Below are 25,831 nucleotides of genomic sequence, written 5' to 3'. Positions count from 1 at the left end.
GTTTAAATTAAACTTACTTGAGAATTGTGTTTGTAAAGTTGTTTCCTTAGAGATGAAATTCATAACTGATAATAAAAAAATAACATTAAAAGTGCATCCCATCACTTTCCATACATTTGAAAAACTTAAATCCAAATATATATAAGGGTTCTACTACCTTGCTTAACATGCCTGAGATTACCTATAAAAAAAATAGCTGGAACCACAGATCTGTTGCTAATAAAAATGCTTATTTAAATATTTTCGTACCATTATTATTTTTCTATTTAATTGTACATTATTTAAAAAATTTTGTATATGCAAGACAATTTGCTATAAATAGTTAAATTAAAATGATATCTGTTTTCCTGGAGTTTGCATTTTGGTGGTTGAGATTAATACAAAACAACATTTTATTTATTAAGCAAAACAAAAATATAAAACCACAAGTGTAGTAAATGACAAGAAAAGAAGTTAAATAACTATTACATCATTAATTTGACTTAGATCATAGATAAGCACAGATAGTTAAACTCCAGAACAATCTGCAGCAATTTGTAGCTGTACTGTCTCCTATGTTAGGTAGATAACAATGAAGAAGAGAGGGATTTTGATTTCAGACAGAAGACATAGCATGGGGTATCACTGTAGTGTGTGTGAGGCGGGTAGTGTGTACATCATGGTCATTATGTCTCTATAGGTGAGAAGTCACTTGGAAGTGATCAAAAGTGGATGACAGAAGACCAATTTAAGGAGTATTTTGTAAATTAGGCAATGATAGCAGCTTGATTATGGGAAGTGGTGGTAAGGATAAAGTGAAATTGATAGAAGTTGATGGTGTGTGTGTGTACCCATGTCTGCATGCATGAGTATTTTTACTAAAACAAACTGGAAAACTGATCAAATACACATGGGAGGTAACAGTAAAAAAAATTTAATTTGTACATATGTGGTTTATCTAATTGAATGTTTAGTAATAATGATAACTGAGGTGAAGAAAGAAAATACATTGGGAGATAGGTGATTATGAGTTTGTCTTTGGGAATTCTTGGTTTAGATATTTTAAAAATATGAAATATACAAGGAGAGGTATGGGCGCATAATTCCTTATTTTGCTGTTTGAAATTTAAAATTCCTTGAAAATAAAATTATTTGTTCTCCTAAATTTATAATAACTTATTTGGGAATAAAGCAATCTAAATTAACATGAAGCTATATAGTCGTTCCTTTTAAATTAAGCTCACTTACTGTAAAATTTTACAAAATTTGGAAGTGCTCCATTTACTGGTTATGATTTCCATAATATCCAGTACATGGGCGTACATAAAATCTGAAAGCTATTTAATTTTATGTTCACAAAGTCCAATGATTTAAATAGGTGTTTAAATCTATAATGTGTAACAGTTGTATTCACAGGTCTGAAACATAGAGAAGAAAACAGGGCTGCAGAAACAAACTTGTGATTTATTTGCTAAGTCACTAGAGAGAGAACATGGAGTCCAAAGAGAACAAGGTCTAGTGCCAAAAGTAGAATCACAACATCTGAAGGAGCTTCTGATGCATTTTGTATGTTAACACTTTACTAGATTTATGGTTTGCAAATCTTTGCTCCCATTTCATCGGTTGCCTTTTTAATCTGCTCTTTCCTTTGCTACACAGATACATTTTATTCTGACATGACAAGATCAATGTCATAAAACTTTCCCACTATGTGTTCCAACAGGCATATGAAAAGATCCCCAATGTCACTTTTTAACCGGGAAATGCAAAACAAAACCACAGTGAGCTATCACGCAAGCCTGTTAGAATGGTGATTATCAAGAATAACAAGGGGCAAGTGTTGGCAGGATGTGAAAAATTTGAAACTATTGTACACAGTTGTTGAATGCAAAATAGTGCAGCTTCTATGGAAAACGGTATGGAGTTTTCTCAAAAAAAAAAAAATTAAGAATAGAACCACCACATCATCCACCAAAAGGACACCTGGTTATCCAATCCAAAAGATTGAAGTTAGGATCGTGAAGAGATATAAGCACTCCCGTGTTCAGTGAAGCACTGTTTACAATAGCCAAGGTGTGGATACAATCTAAATGTCCGTAGCAGCTTAGTAGGCAAAGAAAATGTGGTATATGCATACAATAGAATAGTGTTCAGCCTGTAATATATGATATTATGGGTGAACTCTGAGAAAATTATGCTAACGTTAGCCAGTCACAGAAAGACAAATATTGCTTTTTTCCATGTATGTGCGGTACCTAAAATAGTCATAGAAGCAGAGAGTATAATGGTGGTTGCCAGGGGTTGGGGGGAATCATTTGGGAGTGACTAATTGACAGGTATAAAATTTCACTTATACAAGATGAGTAATGCCTAGCGGTGTGCCATGATATGCCTGTCATTAACAGTAGTGTTGTACACTTAAAAATCTGTTCAGAGAGTAAAATCTAATGTTAATTGTTCTCATCAAAGTAAAATAAAGGCAAAAAAGAAAGAAGTAGTTAGCAGTGTTTAACACTGCTGAGAAGACAAGTTTAGGATTTTAAAATGTCTTTTTAAAACGTATGTTGAAGAAATCATTGTTAGCTTGGTGAGAGATAGATAAGGGGAGGGATTAGAAACAAGCCAAATTGCAGGTGTGAATGGCAAGACAATAATAGGGTAATGTAAACTAAACCTATGAAGACTCCTCAATGTATTTCTTGTGTTTTCAAAAATGTTACCTTGCTCATTATTTACACCATGATAAATATAACTTAGTCAGCACAGGAAGCAAGCTAGGGTAGGGTAACAACATTTTGTCACATTATAAATTTCAACTATAGATATAAAGGGATTTAAATGACTATTATCATTAATATTGTGATCGCAGCAAACATTTTTAATAAGAACCTATATTAACTGAGACATTTTTAAGCATAATATTTCATTGAACACATTCTACAACAATTATTATAAAGATATCCCTATTTTAAAGATAAAGAAATTAATCTCAAAACTAATCATTAGCAAAAAATAATAACACTAATAATAATTAACTTTCCCACAATGGGAAGGCAAACGTTTTTAAATTAAGATCTTTCTAAATCTAAAATAAGCATTCTCCCAATAAATGAACTGCCTTCCTTTTAGACCTCAAATATTTGCAGATATATATTAATTCCAAGTTATTGCGTTGCCATTTTGCAATGCATTTCCTTTCTGTAATTTCTAATTCATATCATGATTTCAATAGTGTCCCAGGGGTTTATAACACTGCTGAGATGCAGGAATGAATGCTGACCACCAGGAAATTGGAAGGACATCAGAGACAATCTCAATGTATCTGAGTTTTTAATATCTGTTATCATAGGGAATAACCCAGTGACTTTTTAATAACAGTGCTAACATGTAGCATTTATGTAAAGAATGAAAAGCCAAGACACTAACTAATTAAATGTTTAAAGAAATTGTTTTTTGATTACTAGTAATGGGAGCTTTTATTTTTAGTAGTTAGGAAAAGGTAACTGAGAAAAGTACAGGTGATACCACTTTTTTATTTTTATGTGTTTTACAGTTGTAAATGTTAAAATTTAGAGTCAGGTGATGTTTGTGGAACTATGATTTTGTGATTTTAAGGTATGGTCTACAACCATTGCTCTTATTAGACATTTAAAATTCCATGCTATCTTGCCTGGCTGGAGTAGCTTAATGGTTGACCTATGAACCAGGAGGTCACTGTCTGATTCCGGGTCAGGGCACATGCCAGGGTTGTGGGCTTGATCCCCAATGGGGGCGTGCAGGGGGCAGCCGATCAATGATTCTCTCTCATCATTGATGTTTCTATCTCTCTCTCCCTCTCCCTTCCTCTTTGAAATCAATAAAAATACAAACTATAAATAAATAATAATAAAATTCCAAGCTATCTTGACAAAGACTTTTTGGTATCTTCCTGGAAGTCATTATCAAAGCCAGCGCTTTTCTAGGCTTAGCCAAGCTAAAGTGTTGTCTTCAATCTTCTTCTAAAAGGTTTATTTGAGGTCAATGGAAATTCTGCTCCGTGAAGGCAGGTGTTATGAATCATTCAGACGTCAGTGTGTTTCTCATATGTCCTCATCTTTGTAACTCCTGATGGGATCGACCCAAATGCCTCAATGTAATTGTACTAGACAATGAGGATTTTGTTGCTGTGAAATATTTATCTAAAACTTTAGGTAAAACAAAGATGACTAAGCAACTTAGTAGCTTTGTCAGGACAAGAGTTTCAAAGTGATAGATCATAAATGATTAGTTTAGTATCCCTGAAAACAGGGTGCATGAGGTATAAGGGGATGGCCAAAATTGAACTTGCATAGCAAAAAAATAAAATCAGAAATTACATTTTTGATATGTGAATTAGAATATTAGCTCATTCAGATTAAAAAATACTATTGAAGATGGTATATATAGGAGTAACTATTTTTGTACTTTACATACCAATACAAATGGTAGCGTTTCCACAACTGTGGATACATGTTTTCTATGGCATTAAATTGTATTATTCACTTATTATAAATAATATCAGATAATTAATAAAAATCCTTAATAATTGTAGTAAGTATGTCCTTATCATATAATGAGTGTTCCACATATTCTTACCTGATCAGTTGTGCTAATCTTATCATTGTGTGTAGCTATCCTATATAATAAAGAGATAATAAGCTAATTGTCATGCCTTCACAAGATAGCGGCACCCACAACCACAAGATGGTGGCACCCAGTCCTCTCAGCCCTACGGGAGGAGGGGGCGGGGGGTTGGTAGGCGTGTGGCATGGCTAGCCCGTCCCCAGGTGGGTCTGGCTGCACCACAGATCTGTCTGCTTCGTGCACCTGCTGATGGAGTTCCCCAATGCCCTCGGCCCTGCTGGCAGTGAATTTTCATGGGACCATTTTCTTTTTAAAAAATCCTTACCCAAGGATATGATTATTTCTTTTAGATTATCTGATCTCGGGAGCAGGCCTAAGCCAGCAGGTGAGCATCCCCCAAGGGTCCCAGCCTGTGAGAAGACACAGGCTGGGCTGAGGGACCCCCGTGTGCATGAATTTTCATGCACCAGGCCTCTAGTTTACATATAATAAAAATAAAATATTACATTAACAGTTAGATTGTTGAGTACACTGTATAAATCAAAAATAATTAAAGAAAGTATTAAACTAGTATTTTGTTTAATACATAAACTCAAAAAATGGCAAATGATATTAATGCATGTAACTATTTTTCCATATGTATAATAAGCAAGTTTTATTTCAGAACCACCAAATTTTAAGTTGAGGTACCAAATTTGTAATTTTAGGACGATTGCTCCATTCTATAGTACACTTCACCCATAGGCCTGAGAAAATGTACCACACTGATTCACAACTATTTAGGCATTACCATTTTCTTTCAAATATATGAAAATATTTAATTTCTGTGTCTGTATTGCATGAAGAAGTATTAAAATTTTATTAAAGACATAAAATATTTACAAATAATTTTACAAGATATATTGTTTTAAAAAAGTACTTAAGCTGCCTTTACTTTGTTGAGTACACCTTGAAAGTCTGCCGAAATAATATTTGCCTGATTAGATCAATGACATAAGTATTTACCTCACTTATATATTCAGAAAATTCATATGCATGCCTCTGTGTGTGTGTTTGTGTTTGTGTGTGTGTGTGTGTGTGTGTGAGAGAGAGAGAGAGAGAGAGAGAGAGAGAGAGATTGTTAAAACAAAAATCACTCTGAGTATTATAGAAAGATGGGATTTAATACTGAGCCTAACATATGTACATTAAAGAACATAGAAGGGAGGGATCATTGCTATATATTAAAGACATTCTGTTAACCCTTTTGGGAACAGTAATTGCAATAGCAGCTTCTCTAACTAAAAGGATCTAAAAATTCATTGAATAAAAAATATACATTCTTCCATTAACAATGAAAGGGTCCAATTCCTATTAATATGCTTATCAGCCTTGTGGTAATATCTTTTTCTCTTCCAGTGCATACAGAATCCCTATTGGATATTTTGTAACTTTATGGTTAGTACTTCATACACATTGTCATTTGATATTCTGTGACTTAATGCAAAGTACTACATTTTCAAGAGGAAGTTACCAGGAAAACATGTAAATATATATATATATATACAATAAAACCACAAAATATTTAGATAAATTATGCAACAATTCAAATGGACATTGCTAATATATCTCTCCCTCCTTCACTTCCTTTACCTTCTCCCTCACCTCCTCCTCTTTCTTCTTCACATGAGATGGTGCCCTTTGCCCTCAGTCAATATGGTTGATTCATCTAGTATCTTATCTGATAAGGAGTTCTAAATCTTCATTCTTTAAAAGTATGAATTATTAATACTCCTGCTAACATTTGTTGTATTAGGTAACTTTTTACATCAGACATGTAAGTAATAAAAGACATTATAGATAACTAGAGACCCAGTGCAAGTAATTCATGCATGGGTAGGGTACCTAGGCCTGGCCAGCAATCAGGGCTGATCTGTGGGGCAACTGGTGGGGTGATCAGGGGGGCCTCCACTGGCACCTTCCTTGGCTGGCCTGGGGCCTGAGGGCTGGGGCAGCTACTGCATTGAGCTTCTTCCTCCTGGTGGTCAGTGCACATCATAGCAACCAGTCATTCCACTTTTTAGTCGATTTGCATATTAGGTTTATATTATATAGGATCCCCTGAATTCCAGACAGATTGCACTTATTTCATTGTGCAACTTCAGTTCCATTTTCCCAGGATAATCAGAATCAGTTACCCAGCTGTAGAGAAATTTTTTTTGCCTATTATGTGATATGAGCAACTGGAATGGGTCAGATAGCAGCAGTCTTAACATCCAGTTCAATGGACTCACTGTTATATTTTGCTAAAATTATTCTTCTTTAAGAACTAAATCAGTAGAGTCCAAAAATTCAGTGGAGTCAAAAAATTTCCGAGCATCTTATTAAACTTAATAGGAAAATTTCCCTATTCTCCTTACAATAATTCTACTCCTTGTTTCCTAGTTTAAAAAATATTAATTATGTTTTTTGCTAATTCAAAGGATACATTGCATCTAGTAACAATGTACACCACCCTTATAAATTCTTCCAGCCAGTGATATAATTATGTCTTCAGAAGGCCATGTCACAGTTCTGTGTAACATTGGGTTAAACATATGTGGTTAAGACTACAAATCCTACAGGTATGAGAACATTTCTTCATCATTTTTCCCTTGTAAAAGGGTCCTGTGATCAAGGAAGGCAAGACCACTTTCAAAGTGTTTATTCCAAGACGGAAAGATCACTGCTTTTGTCATGACATAAGAAAATAAATGTGATCACCCCACCTTCAAGAGACTGGCTTTTGTTGTTTGTAGATGTCATCTGGTGCTGGACATATCAGCCTTTGAAAGGTTGTTGAATTCATTAGTAGCTCTCATCTCAGCTACATGGTCTTATTTCTTATGGGACCATTTAGCACGTTCTAGAGTAGAACTCTGAGGTACATTGCCATTATAACAAAACAAATAACACACAAGCAAACAAACAAAACCCTTGAAATATTTGTTCTTGGTTTAGTTATCTATATGGTGTAACACATGGAGTCAAAACAAAAATCCTCAGAGTCCTATTACATACGACAGGACGTTTGTTATAAATTGCCAATAATCAGTTTGAATACAGTCCAAATACCAACTGAGCCTGTAGTTTTATGGTTGGAAAAACAAACATGCCTTGGTTACTAATGGTTGTTCTCATCAAGATATGAAAAGGAAGAGGCAAGTGTTAGCTGGTTTTATTCAGAAGTCGTAAGAAATGAGTTAAGTCAAAAAAAAGAAGGAAAATCCACCTTTGGAAAACTCCCCTAGATTATAAATGGAAGAAAATAAGAGCAAAATAAAAGCAAATAGGAAATCACAACAAACAACAAACAAATAAACCCTCTGAGAGACAAAGGTCTATTAAAATTCAAACATGGCCGCCCCCTTGTGGTCACAATATGGTTGCCACAAGATGGCCGGCAGAGGAGGGCAGTTGTGGGGGATCAGACCAAGAGGGGAGGGCAGTTAGGGACTACCAGGCCAGCAGGGGAGGGCAGTTGGGGGAAATCGGGCTGGCAAGGGAGCTGTTAGGCCTCAATCAGGCTGTCAGGGAAGTGGTTAGGGGCAATCAGGCAGGCAGGCAGGCCAACAGTTGGGAGCCAGCAGCCCCAGATTGTGAGAGGGATGTTCGACTGCCAGTTTAGGCCCACAGGGATCGGGGACCCTGAGGGGTCCCAGATTGGAGAGGGTTCAGGCTGGGCTGAGGGACCCCCCCCCCCCCAGTGCATGAATTTTGTGGGCCAGGCCTCGTGTTTATTAATAATAAATACTACAAATTCCTACAAACACACACACACACACACATACACACAAATGCACAGATACAAAAACTAAAGTCTGTATTTTATATTTATATTTTTTAAATATAGCATTTACTGCCTCATCACAAACAGAAGGAAGAATATTATAATAATAAGCACTCTTACATGTAAAGTAAAATCCATACAGAATTTAAAGCCAAATGAGACATAAAAGATATTTGATTAGCAAGGCAGGACCCCTGGGTTTTAGTTCATTTTTCCAGCCCCATGCTGCAACTGAGATTGTTGATGTTCACTTACAAAGAGTACACTTTGTGCCATGAGGCCTGGGTTTGGCTGGAACACATGATAGCCATAAAATCCTTTTTAGGGATGTTCAAGTGGCACAAAGTGTATACTAAAGAAGAGCAAGTGGTCTATTTAGTGGCTCCCTTCTGTGCCTGTGTCGCAATTCTGCTTTCTAAATGTTACTTGTTTCGTCAAAAGGAAAAGCAAGATGAAATAATATAAAAGAAAGTCTAGTGAGGGAGAAAACATTTCCTCTGCAGTGTGTGTGTGTGTTCCTCCCACTAAACACCTTCTTCACAATAACCTCTCCTAAGTGCAGCATTGCAATCCCATTTTTTCCCTGCTTTTAGACTGAAAGAGCCAATGACAGTCGAATTGCCTCCTTCTGCAGGAAAAAATGTCTCTGCATTTTGTTCTGTCTAGTTTCTAACCCAATGGATTGTTCATATTTATTTTTCTAACTCACATCAATTCACTTAGAAACAATAAGGTAAAAAATTCACCTATACGGAGTTGTTGTGATAGTGATGTCTCAGGAGTTTTTGAGTGAGTGAAACTGTTACCTTAATGGATTTTACAAAGTCAAAAAGTCATCCATATTCTGCAACTAAATTACTAGAGGAGTATATTAATCAAAAAGAGCATAACCAAGATCATTATTTTACATGTGAAAATTTAAATATTTGCCTTTATTCCAAGCATTTGGTAACAAGAGATTCATTTTGGGGGGAAAAAGTCCTCAATCCTATGCAGAAATTCAATTACAAAAAAAATAGCATTGGGCAAAGGAAGACATACTACTGTGAAGCAAACTCAACATAGCCTCAGCCATCCTTTTTTTTCTATTACAGTTTATATTAAATATTATTTTGTATAGCATAATGGTTAGACAATCATATACTTTTCAAATTGTTCCCCCTGATATTTCTAGTACTCACCTGGAAATATCAAGGGGAACATACATATTTATTGCAATTATTGTCTATATTTTCTATTCTGCACTTTACATCCCCCATAACTATTTTGTAACTACCAATCTATACTTCTCAATCCCTCTACCTTTTCCCTCAGTCCCATCTGGCAACTATCAGATACAGTCAGTTCTCTGTATCTATGAGTTTGTTTCTATTTTGTTTATTTATTTTGCTCTTTAGATACTTCATATAAGTGAAATAAGTCAGTCAGAGGGATTTGTTTTTCTCTGACTGACTTATTTCACTTAGAATATTACCCTCAGCCCATTCATGTTGTCAGAAATGGTAAGATTTTATTCTTTTTCGTGGCCAAGTAATATTCCATTATATATAGATAGATATGTAGACATGTAGATATGTAGATATATAGATATATAGATATATAGATATATAGATATATAGATTAGATATATAGATATATATCACATCTTCTTTATCCAGTGTCTATAGTTGGGCAGTTGGGTTGTTTCTGTAGCTTGGCTATTGTAAATAATGCTGCAATAACATAGGGTACATATATTTTTTTCAAGTTAGTGTTTTGAGTTTCTTCAGTCTTATATCAAGCAGTTCTAGAGTCAGTATTACCAATTACAGTTATTCTATACTGGGAAAATTGCTCAGCTTTATACCCCGGTCTCACTCAGTCACTGTATATAAGTTGCCCTGGAAATGAGCAAGGAGGCTCTGCACTTAAGGCATATTCTAATGACTTGAGTCCTGGTGACTGTCCACTAAATGCATCCCTCAAGGGGGCAGCTGCTCTCCCTTGTAGAAGATATTTGGCAGTAAGGCTCTGTTAACTACTCATCCCTTCTGTCACTTGGATATATCTTTTCCATATGTGTTGAGTATATGGGGTAATCCTCCAGGATTCTCTGGGCCTCTAGTCCTGAAGGCAGACTTGGAAGTGGGAGACAAATGGAACCAAGTTAAGTTCTTGCCCCAGCAGTTGATCTCCAGGAAAATGGATATTCAACAGTGCCCAGGAGCATAACAGCAGTTCTTTTACAAAAGATTTATAATTCTGTGTTGCTGACGACATGCTCTTGCTTTATAACTCCTAAGACTTTGTTGTGATTTTTCAACTAGGGCTTTGTACCAGTTCTACAGGGCACCTTTTACCATCACTGATAACTCGAACAGTTAAATAAAGTCTGCTCTATTCTATGGCCCAAGTAGAGAATCAGTTGCACCACAGTCTATACCTGAAGCAGAGTTCTTTCAGGATCTTAGCCTCATGCAAAACTGCAAGCCTTTTGCTTAAATAGGTATAAGGTCTGGGGTGGATTTCTTACATATTAAATATGTGACCTCTAAACCTGAAGAGGCCCACCATGCATTGTGCTTCCTCCAATATGGTAAGAATTGAGATCCAATAATTTGTCTCTGACTTTGTAGAGGAACTCACAGCAAAAACTATACTCTTGATGCCTAAAAATCAAAACAAACAGAAAACTTCACGAGCCTTATTAACTTCCAGAGCATCTGTAACATGGGAAGGCCTCCAACTAGTAGCCACTTGTTCGTGGGACCAAATCAACAGAGTGTGATAGATATGACAGATCAGTGTTGTACTATGACATATGCCAGAAACTGCAGGTCTCTTTGGATCAGATTATCACCAAGGACAATGTGACTATATACCAAGGGTCAGCAAATATTGTATGTAAATGGTTAGTTAATGGATATTTTGGGTTCTCCTGGCCACATATAGTCTCTGTCATTTCCTCTTCATCCTCTTGTTTCCTCTCTTCCTCCCACACCTCCTTCTCTAAACTTCAAAACTGTAAAAAGGAATTCTTAGCTTAGAGTCCCTACATGAACAGGCTGCAAGTCAAAATGGACCCACTGGCCGTAGTTATCCATTAATATACATATATGTTGTTATCCATTCTATGTGTCACTATTTTGATTCCCAACTGTCCATATTCCTTTAAATCTCTTTTCATTTTGGTAGGGCAGACTTTTGAAGCAAGGAATTTTCCAATCTCATACTTGCGGGATATAAACTTAGCTACCAGAAATGAGGAATAAAATATTAGAAAATATTAGAAGGGATTTGGGCGGGGGGAGGGGGTTATCCTTCAATAAATAGACTGCCACTTACTCCTAAGTTTTCATTAATATAGCTCACTCTCAACCTGCTGCCCCTGGTGACACTTTGAGTTAAATGCACTAGTAGAAACTGGAAAGTAAGTGTGATTCTACATACTGAATTCTTCCTATTTCCCTATAGCCCTGCATTAAGCCAGGGGTTAGATAATAGAACAAAGAAGTTAAAAAATTTCTTATAAAGAATTTCAAAAAATCCTCTTGTTTTCACTGACAAAATGAACCCCTGATTGAAAAGGTCTTGGTGACTTAAATTTCTTAGATCTTTTGGGAATTTTTCCATAAAAGTAAATCTGATATATATATTTGTTTTCTAGTCTCCTGCAGACATTTAAGTTTTATCTTCCTTTGTTCTATTAACTCAGGTGCCACTACAGCTATGAATCACTTAACGGCAGGTATACATTCTTTGAAACGTAGAGTCAGGCGATTTTGTCATTGTGCAAACATCATAAAGCACACTTGCACAAACCGATATGGCATAGCCCATTGCTCCTAGGGTACACGCATGTACAGCATGCTACTGTACTAGGAACGACAGGTAATGTTAGCATAATGGTGGCATAATGGTAGGTATCTAAACATGTCTAAATGTAGAAAAGATACTTTAAAAATACAGTACAAAAGATAAAAATGGTACACCTGTTTAAGGGGTAAGCCAGTGACTGGTAAAGCCTAGGAAATTACTGTACACTACTGTAGACTTTATAAACACTGTATACTTAGGCTACACTAAATTTGCAAAAATGTATTTTTTTTCTTTTTATAATAATAAATTGACTTAAGCTTACTGTAACATTTGTACTTTATAAATTTTTGAATTTTTTAAACTTGTCTACCTTTTTAATAACACTTAGCTTAAAATACAAAGACATTGTACAGTTGTATAAATATATTTTTCTTTATATTCTTACTTTATATTAATAGCTGTGTGTATGCCTTGCACTACAATGTTATGATGGCTATGACATCACTAGGCAATAGGAATGTTTCAGCTCCATTATCATCTTATGGGACCAGAGTTCTATATGAGCTGTTATTAACTGAATCATCATTATGTAGTGCATGACTGTATTCCTTTATCCATTCCCACCTTAACACATTTTTGACACCTTTTCTTGGCTTTCTCTCTCTCTCTCTCTCTCTCTCTCTCTCTCTCTCTCTCTCTCTCTCTCTCCCCCTTCCTCTCATCCTGTATGTGAATTCATGTCTTTTTCAATACTCTACTGTCACTTCAAGTGGTTTTGGAAAGAATGAAAAGTAAATGATTGTTTAAGCAATTACATTTAACCAAGTAAAACAGATTAAAAATTTCACATTTGTTAAAGACTTTTTCCTCACTCTCTCTCAATTGCCCTTATTCTTCCAAAATAGAAAACCAAAATACTCATCGTGTTGAATAACATATGTGGGATTCCAAGGATATTAGTTTTTAAAAAAAAAAAAAAGCACGCCTATAAATTGGGGCATCTTATCTTGGGAAAATAAAGCGTGCAGAAGTAAGCATGTCAGACAATTTTATGTGATACATTTACCACTTTCTTTTCTTTTCTTTTTTTTAATATATTTTATTGATTTTTTACAGAGAGGAAGGGAGAGAGAGAGAGAGAGAGAGAGTCAGAAACATCGATGAGAGAGAGTCATCGATTAGCTGCCTCCTGCACATCCCCTACTGGGGATGCGCCCGCAACCCAGGTACATGCCCTTGACCGGAATCGAACCTGGGACCTTTCAGTCCGCAGGCCGACGCTCTATCCACTGAGCCAAACCGGTTTCGGCACCACTTTCTTTTCTTAATTTAGTGTTAACTCTGGGAGCTTTTAAAGCAAGGCATAGTATCCAAAATATTACCTTTCAAAATGTTGACATTTTAATTTTTTAGAAAACTAATACATTTAGGTAATCCCAAAATTGAATATTAATTTAAATTTTCACAGTAAGTCTTATGTTTTGACTTTTAATTCCCCAATTAAGATATATCATTTTCTATGGTGAAAGATACATTGATCTTAATTATATATTTTTTCCTCTGTTGAACAATTTGTCATTGTTCAACAGTGGTCATTTTATAATTCAATAACCCCCCATTCTGTGCTATTATAGTGATTCTGCATACATTTTTATCACATTAGATTACAGAGTACATATTATCAACATGCCACCACTGTTTATGTTACGCTTGACCATCAAGGTGAGGTAATTTTTAGAAAATATTTGACCTTTACAAAAAATACCACTTATGACTGAAACTATTGATAAATCAAATATTTGTTTTAAAAAGAAAATGCAGCAACTAGCCATAAATGCTGAGACATGATGTCAAGTTTTCACCATTTAGTTGAAGAATTATCTTTATTTCAAATACCTCATAGCTTTCTTTCATAGGTTTATTTTTTCTTCTTCACTTATATCTAAATCACTTTTACATTATGATTACTGTTACTGAATGAAAAATCAATCGAAAGAAATGCTGATAATAAAGGATAGCTCTATATTTCCTATTAACAATTTAACTTATTTATTTATTTGTGACTTGTTTTGCTCATTTTGTTTTATGTATTTATTTTTATGAACCAGGTCTGTGACTGTTTTGGGGAAGGAATTATATCTAGAGCTAAGGTCTCCTGAATTGTGAGGTGTAAGCCCTCCATTTCACAGTCTCTTCATATATATAAAGTATATACATATACATATATATGTATGTATATCTATAACAATACAACATAAATATATATATTTATGTACATATATAAGTGCATTTTGAATTTATCTACTGCTTTTTAACCCCCTAGCCTACTTCAAGTTGTCTTCATTTGGGACCTTTAACAGTCACCTAACAAGTTATTGCACTGTTTTCCTTGCCTCACTGCAATACATTCTCCATCACAGAGCCTGTACTATTGTTTTATGATATAAATTATAGCATATAATCATCTTCTTTAATACCTTTCATTGGCTTTCAAGTGTAATAGCTTCTCATAGGCAACGTTTTCCTTCACGGAGCAGCCTTCTTCCTTAAAGCGTGCAAAACCTTTACAGGGAGTAGCAGGATCGAGTGATTTTCAAGGCCAATTCTACACAATGCAGAAACTTCCTCTGACACTCAAACCTGGCCAGCTGTCATCAGAGATGTTCTTAGGAAACCACAGACTTATCAATATATGTCTGCACGCTGTTTGTTAAAAGATTTCCATTGTTTTACATAGGTTTCTCAAACCTCATACACATCACTTTCATGGAAACAGCTGCATAACCATTTGCTACATTTCTTTTTTTTTTTCTTTATTGATTAAGGTATTACATATGTGTCCTTATCCCACCATTGCCCACCACCCTCACTCATGCCCTCACCCCCCTGGTGTCTGCGTCCATTGGTTAGGCTTATATGCATGCATACAAGTCCTTTGTTTGCTACGTTTCTTAACATTGCTTAGCAGTGGAGAAATTTCTTGAGCCATTTTCAGACATGTAGGAACCTTGTCTACAGGGAATATTATTAAAACCTCTAGGGGGCAGTGTTGCCTAACACCACTCCACCTAAACAGTAACCCAGTTTTGATGGAGACAGGAGACTTGTTATAAAATAATTGTCTTATGAATAGGCTACTTTTAGTCTATTCAAAAGTGATTAGTTGCCAATCACTTCAAATACTTAATATCTCTGATTATAGCATATGTTTCTCTTGTATCTGAACCTACATAATCATTAACTCAAATATGTTAACACAAATTCCTCATTAATTCATATAATTTTTCAATATCTAATGCAAAGCTACACTAAACTTATAACTGATTTCGGCTTAGGATCTATGACCTTAGTTAATAATATATCTGTATAATTTCTTGTTTTTTCCAAATTGTTTAAATATCTATTTTATAAAATAACTATATTTTCCATAAAATATTTTTAAAACAAAAATTCTGATTTCAAAATTTTTATAGTTTTAATAAGCTCTCTGGTATAAAATGTATATATTCTGGAAAAATGAAGCAAGTATTTGAATGTGCTTAATCAATAAAATATTAACTCTACATGAATGAACAAAATTAATAGTTTACATCTTATATAATAATGTATAATGAATTTACACAGTTATGTTATTAATTCATTTACATGTGCATTCTTTTTAGTTTTCAGTCTATTTTTTAAGAAAATTGCAAAGTTCTATTTCTTAGGATTTTAAATATAATAAAAATAAATTAAAATATATAATTTGATGCATGAAAAATAAATCAAAGAACAGAAAAACAGTGTTCTGAACTTTTTAATATATTTTTCCCTTTATTGATTTTTAGAGAGAGAGGAATGGAGAGGGATAGAAAAAAAGAAACATGGATGAGAGAGAAACATCATCAATTCATTGGCTGTCTCCTACACTCCCCACACCAGGAATTGAGCCCCCAACCCAAGCATGTGCCCTGCCTGGGACTCAAACCAGAGACCTCTTAGTGCATGGGTCGATGCTCAACCATTGAACCACACCAGCCAGACTCCTCTGTCCTTATGTCAGATAGGATTATATCTATTCTACCCCTACAATTCTAGGCCGAATTTTTTTATTTTACTATTATCTGAAACTAAAGAACTCACTGAGTCTCTCACTCCTTCATAGTGATGTTGCTGAAATGCTCTTCCATTAAATTCCTGCAATCAATTGTCTATCTCTTCTGTGTGTCTGCTTCTGAGGAAACCTGACCTGAAACAGTGGGGGACACTAGGAGCATCTAAGCTGAATTAAATGAAGAGATGAAATGAGTACTAATGCAAGGTAGTTCCTGAACATTTTTTTAAATGTTCTTATTGAGGAAAAGTTAGGATATGCCTTCCATTTGGCCACTGTGATATTTCCCTGAAGTTTAGCAAGAAGTTTTATGATTGCTAATATCATAGTCTAACTAATAACAAAGGGAAAATACCTGCAGATAGTCTTTTTTATTTGAATGCTATGAGATTCGTTGAGACATAGGGCTCAATATTCTCCTATGTGAATTAATAGATTATGTAATATAAAAGTTTGATTGATTGATGTCATCTGATATTTCCAAAGCTTGACTGATGATCAGAAAAATCTAAAGAAATTTTCCAAAACCCACTCCCAGGCCTAATCAGAGAGACTTTTTTTTTTGATATGTGGATTTAATTTGTATTGACTTAAAGGTATTTTCTTCAAAATCTTCATCATGATACAAATGTTCAACCATGTTTGGCAATTGTAAATGTTGATGGGAATCATGAGCAATCAAAATTTCCCAAGTTGTTAAGAAACATTTACGTATTTTGGGTCCTCAAGAATTCTTGGCTCCTAACTGCAGAGGGAAAATTCTATAACAGAATAAAACCCAGTCGTCTGGTTTAGATTAAGCTATTTGACAAATGAAAATAAGTATATAATAACATCATTTTAAAAGTCAAGTATATTTGTAAGACACAGATAAAGTTATCTTATGCTGGAAAGTAAAAGTATGTGCATAACTATCTCTGAATTCGTTTAATTACTCTCATATTTCACAGTGTTGAAATAGCCATCTGTTTACTTGATTTTAGAAAAGAAGAGAATGTTTATTCTAGCAATTTACACACTATCAGAATAAAAAGACAGAGCAGGAAAGACTAAATAAATATCTAAAAATGAAATGGTGCTGATTCAAGTGGTAAGGGGGATAAAATAAAGTTATGCAGGATAAAGTTTAGAAGTTAAATTAGAAGGAAATAATAGGCAGTGCACATCTGTGTGAACCTTGGTTCAAGAACTCACAGGCTAAGGGGAGATGACAGTGGTGTGCAGAGTGACATATCCTTGTATGGTAGATCATGCTGTGGAGCATGTGGTCCGTGCTGTGATAGAACTTCCAGCTGCCGGAATGAATCACTGTTTCCCTCGGCACAAGAGCTGGTGTCTGTCGGTGACTCACAGCGAAATCTCTTTCTGGGTATTGACTCAACTTGTATCCAGTGACCAACTGATTCAAAGGCCAGCCTTCTTGCATACATCCATGATAACCCTGTATTGTGGAACAATTTTCTAGAGTGCTTTCTCTTTAATACACATCTTTCGAGTAGAAGCAATGACTGCCTAAGTATGTGTGCACATAGTAAACTGATCATGAAAAACAGATTTAGCCCCAACCGGTTTGGCTCAGTGGATAGAGCGTCGGCCTGCGGACTGAAGGGTCCCAGGTTCGATTCCAGTCGGGGGCATGTACCTGGGTTGTGGCACATCCCCAGGAGGGGGTGTGCAGGAGGTAGCTGATCGATGTTTCTCTCTCATCGATGTTTCTAACTCTCTATCCCTCTCCCTTCCTGTCTGTAAAAAATCAACAAAATATATTTAAAAAAAAGAAAAACAGATTTAGGGTGTCTCTTTGGGAAAAAGGAAGTTTTGCTAAAAGTCTTGAAAGACAGAGAGAACTTCTTCACTAGCATTTACAGGCATATGTATTGACATTATAAAAGATCTGACTTCCTGAAGTTGAAAGTTTCTTTCCTGTAAAACATCCTACTGTGTGTGCAGCCACGCATCTTCACCCATTGCATTGCCCCTGTAGGATTTGGTGGCTAAGGAAACTGACACAAATATACTGATGCTCATGCTGCTCCCTGTGAGTAACTCTGGCCCAAGAGTCTCAAGTCTCTGTTAGCATCCATAAAACTGTGGGAGGATAACTTACAGGCAGGTTCAAGTCTTGGACTCGTCATCATTCTTGACTCTCTGAAGGGCCATCCCAGCTCCAGGTCTCCTGTAGAATGAGTTGAGGCCTCTGTTGCAATCTCAATCCAGATAAACATTTTCTTCTGCTCAATCCTGAGTCCCTCGGTCTCTTTCAGTGATAGTCTTGAGAGTGCTCTTCAATAAAGCTCCTACAAGTAATTGTCTGTCTCAAAGTCTGTTTTTGAGGAAACTTGACATGAGACAATGGGGTTATTGATTTATATAATGAAGCAGATCCTATAATGGAATTTTTAACTAGATCTCTCCGAATGGTAGAATACAAAGTATGGCCTCATCACTAATATCTTATGGCATTCTGTAGTAATGGCACTATTAAAAGTTTTATTGTGGTAAACTGGAATGGGATGATGTCATTGGTGAGTACTGTATCGGTCAGGATTTAATCACAGAACAACAACTAGATGTTATATATAAGAATGTGTTCAGAGATTTGATGTTGACAGAGTTGTCTCTGAAAGCTGATGTGTTTATATTTGACATAGAGCTTGATGTCCACAAGGCAGGCAATTGGAGAGAAGATAAATAGAAGCTGAAACTCAGGAGACAAAGAGACTAGAACACAAGCCAGTATTTCTACTCTGATTTTGGTGATGTGAGTTTTCTATAGAAAAAGCTGGCACCTTTTGTCACAAAACTAATCACACATCTGACTCAGGAGCCAGAGAAATGGAAGGAGGACCTATGGTAAGATGAAGCATTTGCAGGAATGAATGTTCCCCCATGCCAATAAGGTAAGCCAGCAGATAAGTGACCTGTATGAGTTACAAAGACATCTTCATTGAACTTCCAAAGGATAACAAATAAAAATAGCTAAACAAACTTTTGTTTCATTTCCACCCCTCAAAACTTCACACGAAAATGTCTCTTGTGCCCCACTCTAACTAGAAACATATAGGGAAGGGATTTCTGAGAAACAGTTCAGCCCTAACCAAATGGAGCCAATTTAAAGCCACAACAGGTGAAGTGTCTAAGGCAGCCGTGGGCAAACTACGGCCCACGGGCCAGATCTGGCCTGTTTGAAATGAATAAAACTATTGAAAAATAAGACCGTACCCTTTTATGTAATGATGTTTACTTTGAATTTATATTAGTTCACACAAACACTCCATCCATGCTTTTGTTCTGGCCCTCCGGTCCAGTTTAAGAACCCATTGTGGTCCTCGAGTCAAAAAGTTTGCCCACCCCTGGAGGCATGTGAGCACTTCAGGGAAATATTTGTAAAGATAATAAAATATTATGGCTATAGCTGAGTTTTGCTGAGAACGACTGATGTATTAGAGAAGACAATATACAAGGTTGGACAAAAGTAGGTTTATAGTAGTGAGAATGGGAAACAGAGTTTATTCTTATATTATTATTTATTAATTATTGTATTATTTTTCATGAAAACTTACATTTTCTCCATGCTGTATGGCTAAAGATGATTAATTACTAAATAAAAACCAAGTGAGAGGGTCAGAGGGTCTTTTTTGACATATCTAATGAAATTTTCATCTTGATTAGCCAGAGGACAATGCGAATACACTCAGTTTAAGACCTAGGAATTAATTATATGGGTAGGGGAGTATAAGAAAAAGTTGAATTTTTAGTACATCATGGCCCTGCTTGAGCAAGAATGGGTCCCCGAGACTTGAGATGGAACCCAAGAGCTTCCTTTACTCTCTGACGCACAGAATTGCCTGCTGTGACCCTAATTTGACAATGCCTCTTTTTTGAGCACCAATATGAGCCCTCCTCTGGATTATCCTTAACCTCCCCTTCTCCTGCCCGCCCGATCAATAACTATGGCCAAGCCACAATATAAGATGGACTTGTTAACAGAGAAAAAGACTATCTAAATATATATAAAACTAAATGACCATTATGACCAGTCAACTGGTCGCTATGATGTGCGCTGACCACAAGGGGGCAGACGCTCAATGCAAGAGCTGCCCCCTGGTGGTTAGTGCGCTCCCACAGCCAATCTCCTGCAGCCAGACAACCTCCTGCAGTCCCTCTCCCTGGCTGGCTGACCCCTATCAGCCTCGATCACCAGACAGACCAAGGGACCCCACCCATGCGTGAATTCATGCACTGAGCCTCTAGTACATACTAGTAGATAATACTGTAGGAACAATCCAACAAGAATAGGGCAGTGTCAGGATCCTAAAGATCCAAGTGGATCAAGTAAAATGGGGTATTATGTTGAAAGTTAGAGCTTTTTCAAAATGGTATCATTGCCCAATGACACATGAAGTACAACCCCAGCAAAGATCAAAGTGTTATTTCTTGGCTCTTGAAAGCATGGAAAAATAATGGCCCCACTAAATGAAATAGAAATGCTTGACCTGGCATTTGTGATTGGCATGGCAGATGGTGAAGGGAGAAACCAACAGGCTTAGGGAAGTAGGCATGCTCCATTGAAAATGCCACATCTGGCCTGGACACACATTAGCACACTGTACTCAGGAGGATGACCTGCATAACACTCCCTTTACTAAATGGGAGGGGACATTGGTGAGAGGGGCATCAGCATCGTTGAAAAATTCAGAGGTAGCTGTCTGCCAACTTCAGGCTGGGACTGTGGAAAAGACGCTATTACATAACAGATATATTAGAGCGATGGTGATAATACAATCTCAAATTTATGGAGGCCAGCAGATAAGGTTTAACCATCAGACTCAAAGTATGTACAAAAACAGAAATAAGCAGCAAGATCAGAAGAGGCAGCCAGCGAGGGCTTCCAAAAAACTCTGAAGATGAGTATTAGAACATGTAAGTCTTAGGGACAAGAAAAAAAGATAGCCACCAAGAGGATTTCTCAAGTTAAACAACCTGAAATGATTAAAGATAAGATGGTTAGGTAGCTGAGAACAGATGTCCTAACGAAAATTTAGAATCCTTAACCTAATTCCTAGCCAGTTTTCTGACCCAGAATTCATTGACTAAGAGAGAAATTAGATGCCCATGAGGCGAGTCTTTGCTACAATAATTTCGTAAGTCCACCCTTCCCAAAGGGAACTACAACCATTTATTCATGTAGTTGAATGCCATGGTAAAGATGTTTAAGGTACTATTGAAAACAGTGCCCACCTCTATGTTTATACCCAGATAGTCACAGCATCATTACATCATGTTCCCAATTCCATTTGACTCGGGACGAGTGAGCCATACTAAGTGGAGTGCTAAACCAGGTACTGCTCATGGTGCATCTGCTCTACAATGGATGCACCCTGTAGTTGTTTACTTGTGTTTAACTGTGTAATTAGAATTGTCACACTTGTTCAGTAACAAGCCTTATATTGAAAAACTCTGAAATGGTCACCCCCCAAACACATGGAAGATGCTAAACCTAAAACAATATCAAGCATATCATGGGAATGGCAAAATTAACTGCCACCGTTAAGACTCAGGGCATGCTGAGGTGATGGTTACTATGATACCACATTTATCTTTCTGACCTTGAAGAAATAAATCATGGCAGATTATATTTGACTATACATACTCAAATTCCGTAGCCTAAATTTCAGCTTTGTGCAGGATTTTCTATTCCAGGGCAAATGACCACAGCCTCATGTACATAGTGTATGGTCATTAGTTTAGAAAATGTGGGGGTTTTTTTGCATCAGGGAGTGTTTTCTTTAATATATCCCTATCACAAAGGAGGGTCATAAATAGCTTACATTCATATAGGGTCAATAGCAAGATACATTTCTGGCTTTGTCCCAGAATTATATTAACTCTCCTGCCCTCTATCATAATATATTCTGAAGAAATTGCATCCAACTTGAGATCCTTGAAATAATACATTGGTCCATTATATTGATTGCATCATGTAAATCAGAACATATGTGCAGAAGTAGAAAGTATACTGGAGGTTATAGGAGGACACATGCTCTCCAGAAAGTGGGAAATAAATCCTATGAAAGCCCAGACAATAGTAGAGACTACAAGATACCAGGCTGCAGTGCAAGCGGCACTCCACATGAGCCATCTGTGGTGGGAGAAGATGCTTTGTATGGTATCTATGGATAATCCAAGGAGAAACTTGCAATGCATGGTTCTGGCCTAATACTCTTAGAAAGAGAGCTTCTGGAGATTACTGGCCATTTCAGATATTGGGTATGTGATTATGAAAGAAGAGTGACTACTAAGCCAGAACTGGCAGTGAAGAGGATCCCCTTTGCCCACGTGCCATAATATTGGACTGTTGCTACAGAAATCCACTGTAACATTAAAGTGGTAGATCCCAGATCAAGCATATGCAGGTCCAGAGGGCACAAGTGAGCTGCACAAACCAGTTCCCCAGCAACATGTCATCCACGCATGGTTAACTGATGTCTTGCCATCTGCTCACATCTATCGGTATGCTGTTCTCTCATAATGAACTGAGAGAGCAGGAGTCTTATTCTCAAGTGGATGCAGTACAATTTGTATCTACTATCTTACATGGCTCTACAGACCCCCTCGGGAGTATAGCGAGGCTGAGTAACATGACACAGAGAAGTAAGGGAACACTGTCCCAGTGAACAGAACGTTGAGGAATCTACCTTTGCATTCACTCCAGGAGAAAAAGGAGATGGCCAAGGTTAGTTGTTCAGAAGCTAGTAAGGAGAAAGGTTAGAAGGTAAAAGGCACAAAGAGGTTTGTAGAAGAGGTTTATGGGTAGATTTAACCAAGTGGGCCAAAGTAAGAAGAACTTTGTATTTCATGTGAACCTCCAATATAGATGATCTACCATGTAAGAAGCATTAAACAACCAAGCCAACTGAAAGACTCGGTCAGATAACACCATCCAGACTCAGTAACCTGGCACTCATCATCCCAGATGAATGGAGTAGCTATGGTGGCAGAGATTTGAGGTTATGCCTGGTTTCAGCCGCATAGATTCCTTTTCACCAAGGAATGACATAGCTACCAACCACTTTTTGGTCCTGTCAAAAGCCCAACCTGCCAAGTGGAAATCAACCCTTGAGGAGACTGTCTAGACACGTGGTGGCAAGTTGATTGTGTCGATTCTTTACAATAGAGAAAGGACGCTCATTTATCTTAAATGAAATCAATACACATATCGAGGATATGGATTTACATTTCCTGCTGGCACTGCTATCTGAGAACTTATAGTGTGTTTGATTCATCAACATGAAATACCACTTAATACCACTTCAAAGTCAGGAACTCATTAAAGAGAAAAATGATTGTGACACATGTCTCTGGGTATATGACAAAGGAATCCACCTTTTTACATGGCTTTTTTGTACTACACAGAAACTGAGAGTCTCATAGTGGGATAAAACACTGATAGCCTGATAGTAAGATGCTTATTTAAATTTTATTTCTCAATTACAGTTGACATTCAATATTATTTTATATTAGTTTCAGGTGTACAGCAGAGTGGTTAGACAATTATATAATTTACAAACTGATCCCCTTGACAATTTAAATACCCATTTGGCACCACACATAGTTATTTCAATATTATTGACTATATTCCCTATGCTGAACTTTGTAAAACACATAACTATTTTGGAACTACCAATCTGTACTTCCTATAAGACAGTTTTTGCAGATGGTTCTGAGTTGCACTGCACCTTCAAGCCATAGTCTCATCTTCTCCTTAGAGACATGTATTTACATACTGAAAAGTAAGGCCATAAGATCCTTCCCCTTTATGTTCTCAAGGATAATCCTATATAATAAAAGCCTAATATGCTAAGTGTCCAGTCATTCAGTTGTTCATTCAAACAGTCAAAGCATAATATTCTAATGACTAGAGGCCAGGTGCACAAAATTCATGCATGGGGGAGGGGTCCCTCAGGTGGGCCTGCACCATCTCACAAGCAGGGACCCCCTTGGACATCCCTCTTGCAATCTGGGACCACTGTCTCCTAACCACTGGCCTGCCTGCCTGCCTGATCACCCCTAACCACTTGCCTGCCTGATCACCCCTAACCACTCATCTGCCTACCTGATCTCCCGTAATGGCTCACCTACCTACCTGATTACTCCTAACCATCTCTGCCTCAGCCCCTGTCATGAGGGCTTTGTCTGGAAAGACATCCAGAAGATCATTTGGCTGTCCAATCTAATTAGCATATTAGGGTTTTATTATTATAGATATGCTAAGGCTGCTCAACGGCTCGCTATGACAACCAGGGGGAAGATGTTCCGATTGGTAGATTAGCTTGCTACTGGGGTCTGGCCAATTGGGACTGAGCAGGAGGGGCTGGACACACCCTGGAGCCCTCCTGCAGTGCCTCCCCTGTTGGCCAACCTTCCGTGACCCTCCCCTCAATTGTGCACATGTGGGGTTCCTTGGTCTGGCCTGTGCCCTCTCATAATGCAAGACCCCTTGGGGAAGGTTGGAGAGCCAGTTTCAGCCCAATCCCACAGGCCAAGCCCAGGGGCCCCACTGGTGCACAAATTTGTGCACCCGGCCTCTAATTAGTTTATAGTAGAAAACCAAAGATTTCGCTCTATATCCAAGAAGAGATGGGTAGGAGGCACTGGTGTCTCTCTTGTATATAACTGCCTAGACTTATATTCTTGCCTACTGTATAAACTGCACTGTGTAAAAGTAACATCTCATCTGGTTCTCACTGCTTCACCACAGGAGGTAAAAATTAAACATGGAGAAATCAACATGTTTTTACACTATAAGTAAATAATAATCTGCTATGCTCCAGATACCAAGTGTTAGCATTCAGAATAATGTAAATATATAAATTTAACATAGAAAATACAAACATAGATATTAAATATGAATAATATAATATATAGGGTATGGCAAAGGTAGATTTATAGTTGTTTGTATGGAAAATAATATGATAATCCTATCTAATAAAGAGGGAATATGCTAACTGATCCTCACACCATCACAAAAATGGCGGTGTCCACAGCCAATAAGTAGTAAATATGCTAATTGACTGCCCCACCCTCAAAGATGGCGGCACCCACAGCCACAAGATGGGGAGGGAAGTTGGGGGTGACCAGGCTGGCACGGGAGGGCAATTGGGGGCAACCAGGCCAGCAGGGGAGGGCAGTTGGGGGTGATTGGGCTGGCAGGAGAACAGTTAGGCATTGATCAGGCTGGCAGGGGAGTGTTTAGGGGGTGATCAGGCTTGCAGGCAGAAGCAGTTAGGGGCAATCAGGCAGGCAGGTGAGCAATTGGGAGCCAGCAGTTCCAGATTGTGAGATCAGGCATTACCCGGCAGTCGGACACCCCCCAAAGGGTCCCAAATTGGAGGGGGTGCAGGCTAGGCTGAGGGACACCCCCACCCCCAGTGCATGAATTTTGGGCACCAGGCCTCTAGTCCTATATAATAAAGGAGTAATATGCAAATAGGCTGAATGGCAGAACAACTGAACAACCAATCAAAGCCTAATATGCTAAAGATATGGTA

The sequence above is a fragment of the Myotis davidii genome, unplaced genomic scaffold (genome assembly GCF_000327345.1).
Source record: "Myotis davidii unplaced genomic scaffold, ASM32734v1 scaffold419, whole genome shotgun sequence".
Taxonomy (NCBI): domain Eukaryota; kingdom Metazoa; phylum Chordata; class Mammalia; order Chiroptera; family Vespertilionidae; genus Myotis; species Myotis davidii.
This window is presented reverse-complemented; position numbering follows the sequence as displayed.